Source organism: Protomyctophum bolini (genome assembly GCF_963924005.1).
Source record: "Protomyctophum bolini genome assembly, chromosome: 7".
NCBI lineage: Eukaryota > Metazoa > Chordata > Actinopteri > Myctophiformes > Myctophidae > Protomyctophum > Protomyctophum bolini.
In genome coordinates, this window is record NC_137868.1 from 503,217 (window position 1) to 515,686 (window position 12,470).

General features: G+C 20.4%; 1 protein-coding gene across 2 annotated transcripts in view; it reads right to left on the reverse strand.

Moving 5' to 3' along the window:
- Window positions 1-12,470, reverse strand: part of kmt2bb (lysine (K)-specific methyltransferase 2Bb) — a 101,000-nt gene that overhangs the window by 52,585 nt on the left and 35,945 nt on the right. The gene's annotated exons all lie outside the window — the stretch shown is intronic.

Consider the following 12,470-nt stretch of genomic DNA (forward strand, 5'->3'; position numbering starts at 1 on the left):
AATAAAGATGATTCTGTTATTTGACAGAAAATTAGAATAAAGATGTTTCTGTAATTTGACAATAAATTAGAATAAGGATGATTCTGTTATTTGACAATAAATTAGAATAAGGATGATTCTGTTATTTGACAATAAATTAGAATAAAGATTCTGTTATTTGACAGTAAATTAGAATAAAGATGTTTCTGTTATTTGACAATAAATTAGAATAAAGATGTTTCTGTTATTTGACAGTAAATTAGAATAAAGTTGATTCTGTTATTTGACAATAAATTAGAATAAAGATGATTCTGTTATTTGACAATAAATTAGAATAAAGATTCTGTTATTTGACAATAAATTAGAATAAATATGTTTCTGTTATTTGACAATAAATTAGAATAAAGATGATTATGTTATTTGACAATAAATTAGAATAAATATGTTTCTGTTATTTGACAATAAATTATTCTAATTTATTGTCAAATAACAGAAACATCTTTATTCTAAAGATGATTCTGTTATTTGACAGTAAATTAGAATAAAGATGATTCTGTTATTTGACAATAAATTAGAATAAAGATGATTCTGTTATTTGACAATAAATTAGAATAAAGATGATTCTGTTATTTGACAATTAGAATAAAGATGATTCTGTTATTTGACAGTAAATTAGAATAAAGATGATTCTGTTATTTGACAATAAATTAGAATAAAGATGATTCTGTTATTTGACAATAAATTAGAATAAAGATGATTCTGTTATTTGACAATAAATTAGAATAAAGATGATTCTGTTATTTGACAATTAGAATAAAGATGATTCTGTTATTTGACAATAAATTAGAATAAAGATGATTCTGTTATTTGACAATAAATTAGAATAAAGATGATTCTGTTATTTGACAATTAGATTAAGATTATTCTGTTATTTGACAATAAATTAGAATAAATATGATTATGTTATTTGACAGTAAATTAGAATAAAGATGATTCCGTTATTTGACAATTAGAATAAAGATGATTATGTTATTTGACAATAAATTAGAATAAATATGATTCTGTTATTTAACAATAAATTAGAATAAAGATGATTCTGTTATTTGACAATAAATTAGAATAAAGATGATTCTGTTATTTGACAGAAAATTAGAATAAAGATGTTTCTGTAATTTGACAATAAATTAAAATAAAGATGATTCTGTTATTTGACAATAAATTAGAATAAAGATGATTCTGTTATTTGACAATAAATTAGAATAAAGATGATTCTGTTATTTGACAGAAAATTAGAATAAAGATGTTTCTGTAATTTGACAATAAATTAGAATCAAGATGTTTCTGTAATTTGACAATAAATTAGAATAAAGATTCTGTTATTTGACAATAAATTAGAATAAAGATGATTCTGTTATTTGACAGTAAATTAGAATAAAGATGATTCTGTTATTTGACAATAAATTAGAATAAAGATGATTCTGTTATTTGACAATTAGAATAAAGATGATTCTGTTATTTGACAGTAAATTAGAATAAAGATGATTATGTTATTTGACAATAAATTACAATAAAGATGATTCTGTTATTTGACAATAAATTAGAATAAAGATGATTCTGTTATTTGACAGAAAATTAGAATAAAGATGTTTCTGTTATTTGACAATAAATTAGAATAAAGATGATTCTGTTATTTGACAATAAATTAGAATAAAGATGATTCTGTTATTTGACAGTATATTAGAATAAAGATGTTTCTGTTATTTGACAATAAATTAGAATAAAGATGTTTCTGTTATTTGACAATAAATTAGAATAAAGATTCTGTTATTTGACAGTAAATTAGAATAAAGATGTTTCTGTTATTTGACAATAAATTAGAATAAAGATGATTCTGTTATTTGACAGAAAATTAGAATAAAGATGTTTCTGATTTTTGATAATAAATTAGAATAAAGATGATTCTGTTATTTGACAATTAGAATAAAGATGATTCTGTTATTTGACAATAAATTAGAATAAAGATTCTGTTATTTGACAATAAATTAGAATAAAGATGATTCTGCTATTTGACAATAAATTAGAATAAAGATGATTCTGTTATTTGACAATAATTTAGAATAAAGATTCTGTTATTTGACAATAAATTAGAATAAAGATTCTGTTATTTGACAATAAATTAGAATAAAGATGATTCTGTTATTTGACAGTAAATTAGAATAAAGATGATTCTGTTATTTGACAATAAATTAGAATAAAGATGATTCTGTTATTTGACAGTAAATTAGAATAAAGATGATTCTGTTATTTGACAATTAGAATAAAGATGATTCTGTTATTTGACAATAAATTAGAATAAAGATGATTCTGTTATTTAACAATAAATTAGAAAAAAGATGATTCTGTTATTTGACAATAAATTAGAATAAAGATGATTCTGTTATTTGACAGAAAATTAGAATAAAGATGTTTCTGTAATTTGACAATAAATTAGAATAAAGATGATTCTGTTATTTGACAATAAATTAGAATAAAGATGTTTCTGTTATTTGACAATAAACTAGAATAAAGATGTTTCTGTAATTTGACAATAAATTAGAATAAATATGTTTCTGTTATTTGACAATAAATTAGAATAAAGATGATTATGTTATTTGACAATAAATTAGAATAAAGATGTTTCTGTAATTTGACAATAAATTAAAATAAAGATGATTCTGTTATTTGACAATAAATTAGAATAAAGATGTTTCTGTTATTTGACAATAAATTAGAATAAAGATGTTTCTGTTATTTGACAATAAATTAGAATAAAGATGATTCTGTAATTTGACAATAAATTAGAATAAAGATTCTGTTATTTGACAATAAATTAGAATAAAGATGATTCTGTTATTTGACAGTAAATTAGAATAAAGATGATTCTGTTATTTGACAATAAATTAGAATAAAGATGATTCTGTTATTTGACAATAAATTAGAATAAAGATGATTATGTTATTTGACAATAAATTAGAATAAAGATGTTTCTGTTATTTGACAATAAATTAGAATAAAGATGATTATGTTATTTGACAATAAATTAGAATAAAGATGTTTCTGTTATTTGACAATAAATTAGAATAAAGATTCTGTTATTTGACAATAAATTAGAATAAATATGTTTCTGTTATTTGACAATAAATTAGAATAAAGATGATTCTGTTATTTGACAGTAAATTAGAATAAAGATGTTTCTGTTATTTGACAATAAATTACAATAAAGATGATTCTGTTATTTGACAATAAATTAGAATAAAGATGTTTCTGTTATTTGACAATAAATTAGAATAAAGATTCTGTTATTTGACAGTAAATTAGAATAAAGATGATTCTGTTATTTGACAGTAAATTAGAATAAAGATGATTCTGTTATTTGACAGTAAATTAGAATAAAAATGATTCTGTTATTTGACAGTAAATTAGAATAAAGATGTTTCTGTTATTTGACAATAAATTAGAATAAAGATGTTTCTGTTATTTGACAATAAATTAGAATAAAGATTCTGTTATTTGACAGTAAATTAGAATAAAGATGTTTCTGTTATTTGACAATAAATTAGAATAAAGATGATTCTGTTATTTGACAATAAATTAGAATAAAGATGATTCTGTTATTTGACAGAAAATTAGAATAAAGATGTTTCTGTTATTTGACAGAAAATTAGAATAAAGATGTTTCTGTTATTTGACAATAAATTACAATAAAGATGATTATGTTATTTGACAATAAATTACAATAAAGATGATTCTGTTATTTGACAGTAAATTACAATAAAGATGTTTCTGTTATTTGACAATAAATTAGAATAAAGATTCTGTTATTTGACAGTAAATTAGAATAAAGATGTTTCTGTTATTTGACAATAAATTTGAATAAAGATGATTCTGTTATTTGACAATACATTAGAATAAAGATGATTCTGTTATTTGACAGAAAATTAGAATAAAGATGTTTCTGTTATTTGATAATAAATTAGAATAAAGATGATTCTGTTATTTGACAATTAGAATAAAGATGATTCTGTTATTTGACAATAAATTAGAATAAAGATTCTGTTATTTGACAATAAATTAGAATAAAGATGATTCTACTATTTGACAGTAAATTAGAATAAAGATGATTCTGTTATTTGACAATAAATTAGAATAAAGATGATTCTGTTATTTGACAATAAATTAGAATAAAGATTCTGTTATTTGACAATAAATTAGAATAAAGATTCTGTTATTTGACAATAAATTAGAATAAAGATGATTCTGTTATTTGACAGTAAATTAGAATAAAGATGATTCTGTTATTTGACAATAAATTAGAATAAAGATGATTCTGTTATTTGACAATAAATTAGAATAAAGATGATTCTGTTATTTGACAATAAATTAGAATAAAGATGATTCTGTTATTCGACAATAAATTAGAATAAAGATGTTTCTGTTATTTGATAGTAAATTAGAATAAAGAGGATTCTGTTATTTGACAGTAAATTAGAATAAAGATGATTCTGTTATTTGACAATTAGAATAAAGATGATTCTGTTATTTGACAATTAGAATAAAGATGAATCTGTTATTTGACAATTAGAATAAAGATGATTCTGTTATTTGACAGTAAATTATAATGAAGATGTTTCTGTTATTTAACAATAAATTAGAATAAAGATGATTCTGTTATTTGACAATAAATTAGAATAAAGATGATTCTGTTATTTGACAATAAATTAGAATAAAGATGATTCTGTTATTCGACAATAAATTTGAATAAAGATGTTTCTGTTATTGGATAGTAAATTAGAATAAAGATGATTATGTTATTTGACAATAAATTAGAATAAAGATGATTCTGTTATTTGACAATAAATTAGAATGAAGATGATTCTGTTATTTGACAATAAATTAGAATAAAGATGATTCTGTTATTTGACAATAAATTAGAATAAAGATGATTCTGTTATTTGACAATTAGAATAAAGATGATTCTGTTATTTGACAGTAAATTATAATGAAGATGTTTCTGTTATTTAACAATAAATTAGAATAAAGATGATTCTGTTATTTGACAATAAATTAGAATAAAGATGATTCTGTTATTTGACAATAAATTAGAATAAAGATGATTCTGTTATTTGACAATAAATTAGAATAAAGATGATTCTGTTATTCGACAATAAATTTGAATAAAGATGTTTCTGTTATTGGATAGTAAATTAGAATAAAGATGATTATGTTATTTGACAATAAATTAGAATAAAGATGATTCTGTTATTTGACAATAAATTAGAATGAAGATGATTCTGTTATTTGACAATAAATTAGAATAAAGATGATTCTGTTATTTGACAATAAATTAGAATAAAGATGATTCTGTTATTTGACAATTAGAATAAAGATGATTCTGTTATTTGACAATAAATCAGAATAAAGATGATTCTGTTATTTGACAATTAGAATAAAGATGATTCTGTTATTTGACAATAAATTAGAATAAATATGATTATGTTATTTGACAGTAAATTAGAATAAAGATGATTCCGTTATTTGACAATTAGAATAAAGATGATTATGTTATTTGACAATAAATTAGAATAAATATGATTCTGTTATTTAACAATAAATTAGAATAAAGATGATTCTGTTATTTGACAATAAATTAGAATAAAGATGATTCTGTTATTTGACAGAAAATTAGAATAAAGATGTTTCTGTAATTTGACAATAAATTAAAATAAAGATGATTCTGTTATTTGACAATAAATTAGAATAAAGATGATTCTGTTATTTGACAATAAATTAGAATAAAGATGTTTCTGTTATTTGACAATAAATTAGAATAAAGATGTTTCTGTAATTTGACAATAAATAAGAATAAAGATTCTGTTATTTGACAATAAATTAGAATAAAGATGATTCTGTTATTTGACAGTAAATTAGAATAAAGATGATTCTGTTATTTGACAATAAATTAGAATAAAGATGATTCTGTTATTTGACAATTAGAATAAAGATGATTCTGTTATTTGACAGTAAATTAGAATAAAGATGATTCTGTTATTTGACAATAAATTACAATAAAGATGATTCTGTTATTTGACAATAAATTAGAATAAAGATGTTTCTGTTATTTGACAATAAATTAGAATAAAGATTCTGTTATTTGACAGTAAATTAGAATAAAGATGTTTCTGTTATTTGACAATAAATTAGAATAAAGATGATTCTGTTATTTGACAATAAATTAGAATAAAGATGATTCTGTTATTTGACAGAAAATTAGAATAAAGATGTTTCTGATTTTTGATAATAAATTAGAATAAAGATGATTCTGTTATTTGACAATTAGAATAAAGATGATTCTGTTATTTGACAATAAATTAGAATAAAGATTCTGTTATTTGACAATAAATTAGAATAAAGATGATTCTGCTATTTGACAATAAATTAGAATAAAGATGATTCTGTTATTTGACAATAATTTAGAATAAAGATTCTGTTATTGGACAATAAATTAGAATAAAGATTCTGTTATTTGACAATAAATTAGAATAAAGATGATTCTGTTATTTGACAGTAAATTAGAATAAAGATGATTCTGTTATTTGACAATAAATTAGAATAAAGATGATTCTGTTATTTAACAATAAATTAGAAAAAAGATGATTCTGTTATTTGACAATAAATTAGAATAAAGATGATTCTGTTATTTGACAGAAAATTAGAATAAAGATGTTTCTGTAATTTGACCATAAATTAGAATAAATATGATTCTGTTATTTAACAATAAATTAGAATAAAGATGATTCTGTTATTTGACAATAAATTAGAATAAAGATGATTCTGTTATTTGACAGAAAATTAGAATAAAGATGTTTCTGTAATTTGACAATAAATTAAAATAAAGATGATTCTGTTATTTGACAATAAATTAGAATAAAGATGATTCTGTTATTTGACAATAAATTAGAATAAAGATGATTCTGTTATTTGACAGAAAATTAGAATAAAGATGTTTCTGTAATTTGACAATAAATTAGAATAAAGATGTTTCTGTAATTTGACAATAAATTAGAATAAAGATTCTGTTATTTGACAATAAATTAGAATAAAGATGATTCTGTTATTTGACAGTAAATTAGAATAAAGATGATTCTGTTATTTGACAATAAATTAGAATAAAGATGATTCTGTTATTTGACAATTAGAATAAAGATGATTCTGTTATTTGACAGTAAATTAGAATAAAGATGATTATGTTATTTGACAATAAATTACAATAAAGATGATTCTGTTATTTGACAATAAATTAGAATAAAGATGATTCTGTTATTTGACAGAAAATTAGAATAAAGATGTTTCTGTTATTTGACAATAAATTAGAATAAAGATGATTCTGTTATTTGACAATAAATTAGAATAAAGATGATTCTGTTATTTGACAGTATATTAGAATAAAGATGTTTCTGTTATTTGACAATAAATTAGAATAAAGATGTTTCTGTTATTTGACAATAAATTAGAATAAAGATTCTGTTATTTGACAGTAAATTAGAATAAAGATGTTTCTGTTATTTGACAATAAATTAGAATAAAGATGATTCTGTTATTTGACAGAAAATTAGAATAAAGATGTTTCTGATTTTTGATAATAAATTAGAATAAAGATGATTCTGTTATTTGACAATTAGAATAAAGATGATTCTGTTATTTGACAATAAATTAGAATAAAGATTCTGTTATTTGACAATAAATTAGAATAAAGATGATTCTGCTATTTGACAATAAATTAGAATAAAGATGATTCTGTTATTTGACAATCATTTAGAATAAAGATTCTGTTATTTGACAATAAATTAGAATAAAGATTCTGTTATTTGACAATAAATTAGAATAAAGATGATTCTGTTATTTGACAGTAAATTAGAATAAAGATGATTCTGTTATTTGACAATAAATTAGAATAAAGATGATTCTGTTATTTGACAGTAAATTAGAATAAAGATGATTCTGTTATTTGACAATTAGAATAAAGATGATTCTGTTATTTGACAATAAATTAGAATAAAGATGATTCTGTTATTTAACAATAAATTAGAAAAAAGATGATTCTGTTATTTGACAATAAATTAGAATAAAGATGATTCTGTTATTTGACAGAAAATTAGAATAAAGATGTTTCTGTAATTTGACAATAAATTAGAATAAAGATGATTCTGTTATTTGACAATAAATTAGAATAAAGATGTTTCTGTTATTTGACAATAAACTAGAATAAAGATGTTTCTGTAATTTGACAATAAATTAGAATAAATATGTTTCTGTTATTTGACAATAAATTAGAATAAAGATGATTCTGTTATTTGACAATAAATTAGAATAAAGATGTTTCTGTAATTTGACAATAAATTAAAATAAAGATGATTCTGTTATTTGACAATAAATTAGAATAAAGATGTTTCTGTTATTTGACAATAAATTAGAATAAAGATGTTTCTGTTATTTGACAATAAATTAGAATAAAGATGATTCTGTAATTTGACAATAAATTAGAATAAAGATTCTGTTATTTGACAATAAATTAGAATAAAGATGATTCTGTTATTTGACAGTAAATTAGAATAAAGATGATTCTGTTATTTGACAATAAATTAGAATAAAGATGATTCTGTTATTTGACAATAAATTAGAATAAAGATGATTATGTTATTTGACAATAAATTAGAATAAAGATGTTTCTGTTATTTGACAATAAATTAGAATAAAGATGATTATGTTATTTGACAATAAATTAGAATAAAGATGTTTCTGTTATTTGACAATAAATTAGAATAAAGATTCTGTTATTTGACAATAAATTAGAATAAATATGTTTCTGTTATTTGACAATAAATTAGAATAAAGATGATTCTGTTATTTGACAGTAAATTAGAATAAAGATGTTTCTGTTATTTGACAATAAATTACAATAAAGATGATTCTGTTATTTGACAATAAATTAGAATAAAGATGTTTCTGTTATTTGACAATAAATTAGAATAAAGATTCTGTTATTTGACAGTAAATTAGAATAAAGATGATTCTGTTATTTGACAATAAATTAGAATAAAGATGTTTCTGTTATTTGACAATAAACTAGAATAAAGATGTTTCTGTAATTTGACAATAAATTAGAATAAATATGTTTCTGTTATTTGACAATAAATTAGAATAAAGATGATTATGTTATTTGACAATAAATTAGAATAAAGATGTTTCTGTAATTTGACAATAAATTAAAATAAAGATGATTCTGTTATTTGACAATAAATTAGAATAAAGATGTTTCTGTTATTTGACAATAAATTAGAATAAAGATGTTTCTGTTATTTGACAATAAATTAGAATAAAGATGATTCTGTAATTTGACAATAAATTAGAATAAAGATTCTGTTATTTGACAATAAATTAGAATAAAGATGATTCTGTTATTTGACAGTAAATTAGAATAAAGATGATTCTGTTATTTGACAATAAATTAGAATAAAGATGATTCTGTTATTTGACAATAAATTAGAATAAAGATGATTATGTTATTTGACAATAAATTAGAATAAAGATGTTTCTGTTATTTGACAATAAATTAGAATAAAGATGATTATGTTATTTGACAATAAATTAGAATAAAGATGTTTCTGTTATTTGACAATAAATTAGAATAAAGATTCTGTTATTTGACAATAAATTAGAATAAATATGTTTCTGTTATTTGACAATAAATTAGAATAAAGATGATTCTGTTATTTGACAGTAAATTAGAATAAAGATGTTTCTGTTATTTGACAATAAATTACAATAAAGATGATTCTGTTATTTGACAATAAATTAGAATAAAGATGTTTCTGTTATTTGACAATAAATTAGAATAAAGATTCTGTTATTTGACAGTAAATTAGAATAAAGATGATTCTGTTATTTGACAGTAAATTAGAATAAAGATGATTCTGTTATTTGACAGTAAATTAGAATAAAAATGATTCTGTTATTTGACAGTAAATTAGAATAAAGATGTTTCTGTTATTTGACAATAAATTAGAATAAAGATGTTTCTGTTATTTGACAATAAATTAGAATAAAGATTCTGTTATTTGACAGTAAATTAGAATAAAGATGTTTCTGTTATTTGACAATAAATTAGAATAAAGATGATTCTGTTATTTGACAATAAATTAGAATAAAGATGATTCTGTTATTTGACAGAAAATTAGAATAAAGATGTTTCTGTTATTTGACAGAAAATTAGAATAAAGATGTTTCTGTTATTTGACAATAAATTACAATAAAGATGATTATGTTATTTGACAATAAATTACAATAAAGATGATTCTGTTATTTGACAGTAAATTACAATAAAGATGTTTCTGTTATTTGACAATAAATTAGAATAAAGATTCTGTTATTTGACAGTAAATTAGAATAAAGATGTTTCTGTTATTTGACAATAAATTTGAATAAAGATGATTCTGTTATTTGACAATACATTAGAATAAAGATGATTCTGTTATTTGACAGAAAATTAGAATAAAGATGTTTCTGTTATTTGATAATAAATTAGAATAAAGATGATTCTGTTATTTGACAATTAGAATAAAGATGATTCTGTTATTTGACAATAAATTAGAATAAAGATTCTGTTATTTGACAATAAATTAGAATAAAGATGATTCTACTATTTGACAGTAAATTAGAATAAAGATGATTCTGTTATTTGACAATAAATTAGAATAAAGATGATTCTGTTATTTGACAATAAATTAGAATAAAGATTCTGTTATTTGACAATAAATTAGAATAAAGATTCTGTTATTTGACAATAAATTAGAATAAAGATGATTCTGTTATTTGACAGTAAATTAGAATAAAGATGATTCTGTTATTTGACAATAAATTAGAATAAAGATGATTCTGTTATTTGACAATAAATTAGAATAAAGATGATTCTGTTATTTGACAATAAATTAGAATAAAGATGATTCTGTTATTCGACAATAAATTAGAATAAAGATGTTTCTGTTATTTGATAGTAAATTAGAATAAAGAGGATTCTGTTATTTGACAGTAAATTAGAATAAAGATGATTCTGTTATTTGACAATTAGAATAAAGATGATTCTGTTATTTGACAATTAGAATAAAGATGAATCTGTTATTTGACAATTAGAATAAAGATGATTCTGTTATTTGACAGTAAATTATAATGAAGATGTTTCTGTTATTTAACAATAAATTAGAATAAAGATGATTCTGTTATTTGACAATAAATTAGAATAAAGATGATTCTGTTATTTGACAATAAATTAGAATAAAGATGATTCTGTTATTCGACAATAAATTTGAATAAAGATGTTTCTGTTATTGGATAGTAAATTAGAATAAAGATGATTATGTTATTTGACAATAAATTAGAATAAAGATGATTCTGTTATTTGACAATAAATTAGAATGAAGATGATTCTGTTATTTGACAATAAATTAGAATAAAGATGATTCTGTTATTTGACAATAAATTAGAATAAAGATGATTCTGTTATTTGACAATTAGAATAAAGATGATTCTGTTATTTGACAGTAAATTATAATGAAGATGTTTCTGTTATTTAACAATAAATTAGAATAAAGATGATTCTGTTATTTGACAATAAATTAGAATAAAGATGATTCTGTTATTTGACAATAAATTAGAATAAAGATGATTCTGTTATTTGACAATAAATTAGAATAAAGATGATTCTGTTATTCGACAATAAATTTGAATAAAGATGTTTCTGTTATTGGATAGTAAATTAGAATAAAGATGATTATGTTATTTGACAATAAATTAGAATAAAGATGATTCTGTTATTTGACAATAAATTAGAATGAAGATGATTCTGTTATTTGACAATAAATTAGAATAAAGATGATTCTGTTATTTGACAATAAATTAGAATAAAGATGATTCTGTTATTTGACAATTAGAATAAAGATGATTCTGTTATTTGACAATAAATCAGAATAAAGATGATTCTGTTATTTGACAATTAGAATAAAGATGATTCTGTTATTTGACAATAAATTAGAATAAATATGATTATGTTATTTGACAGTAAATTAGAATAAAGATGATTCCGTTATTTGACAATTAGAATAAAGATGATTATGTTATTTGACAATAAATTAGAATAAATATGATTCTGTTATTTAACAATAAATTAGAATAAAGATGATTCTGTTATTTGACAATAAATTAGAATAAAGATGATTCTGTTATTTGACAGAAAATTAGAATAAAGATGTTTCTGTAATTTGACAATAAATTAAAATAAAGATGATTCTGTTATTTGACAATAAATTAGAATAAAGATGATTCTGTTATTTGACAATAAATTAGAATAAAGATGTTTCTGTTATTTGACAATAAATTAGAATAAAGATGTTTCTGTAATT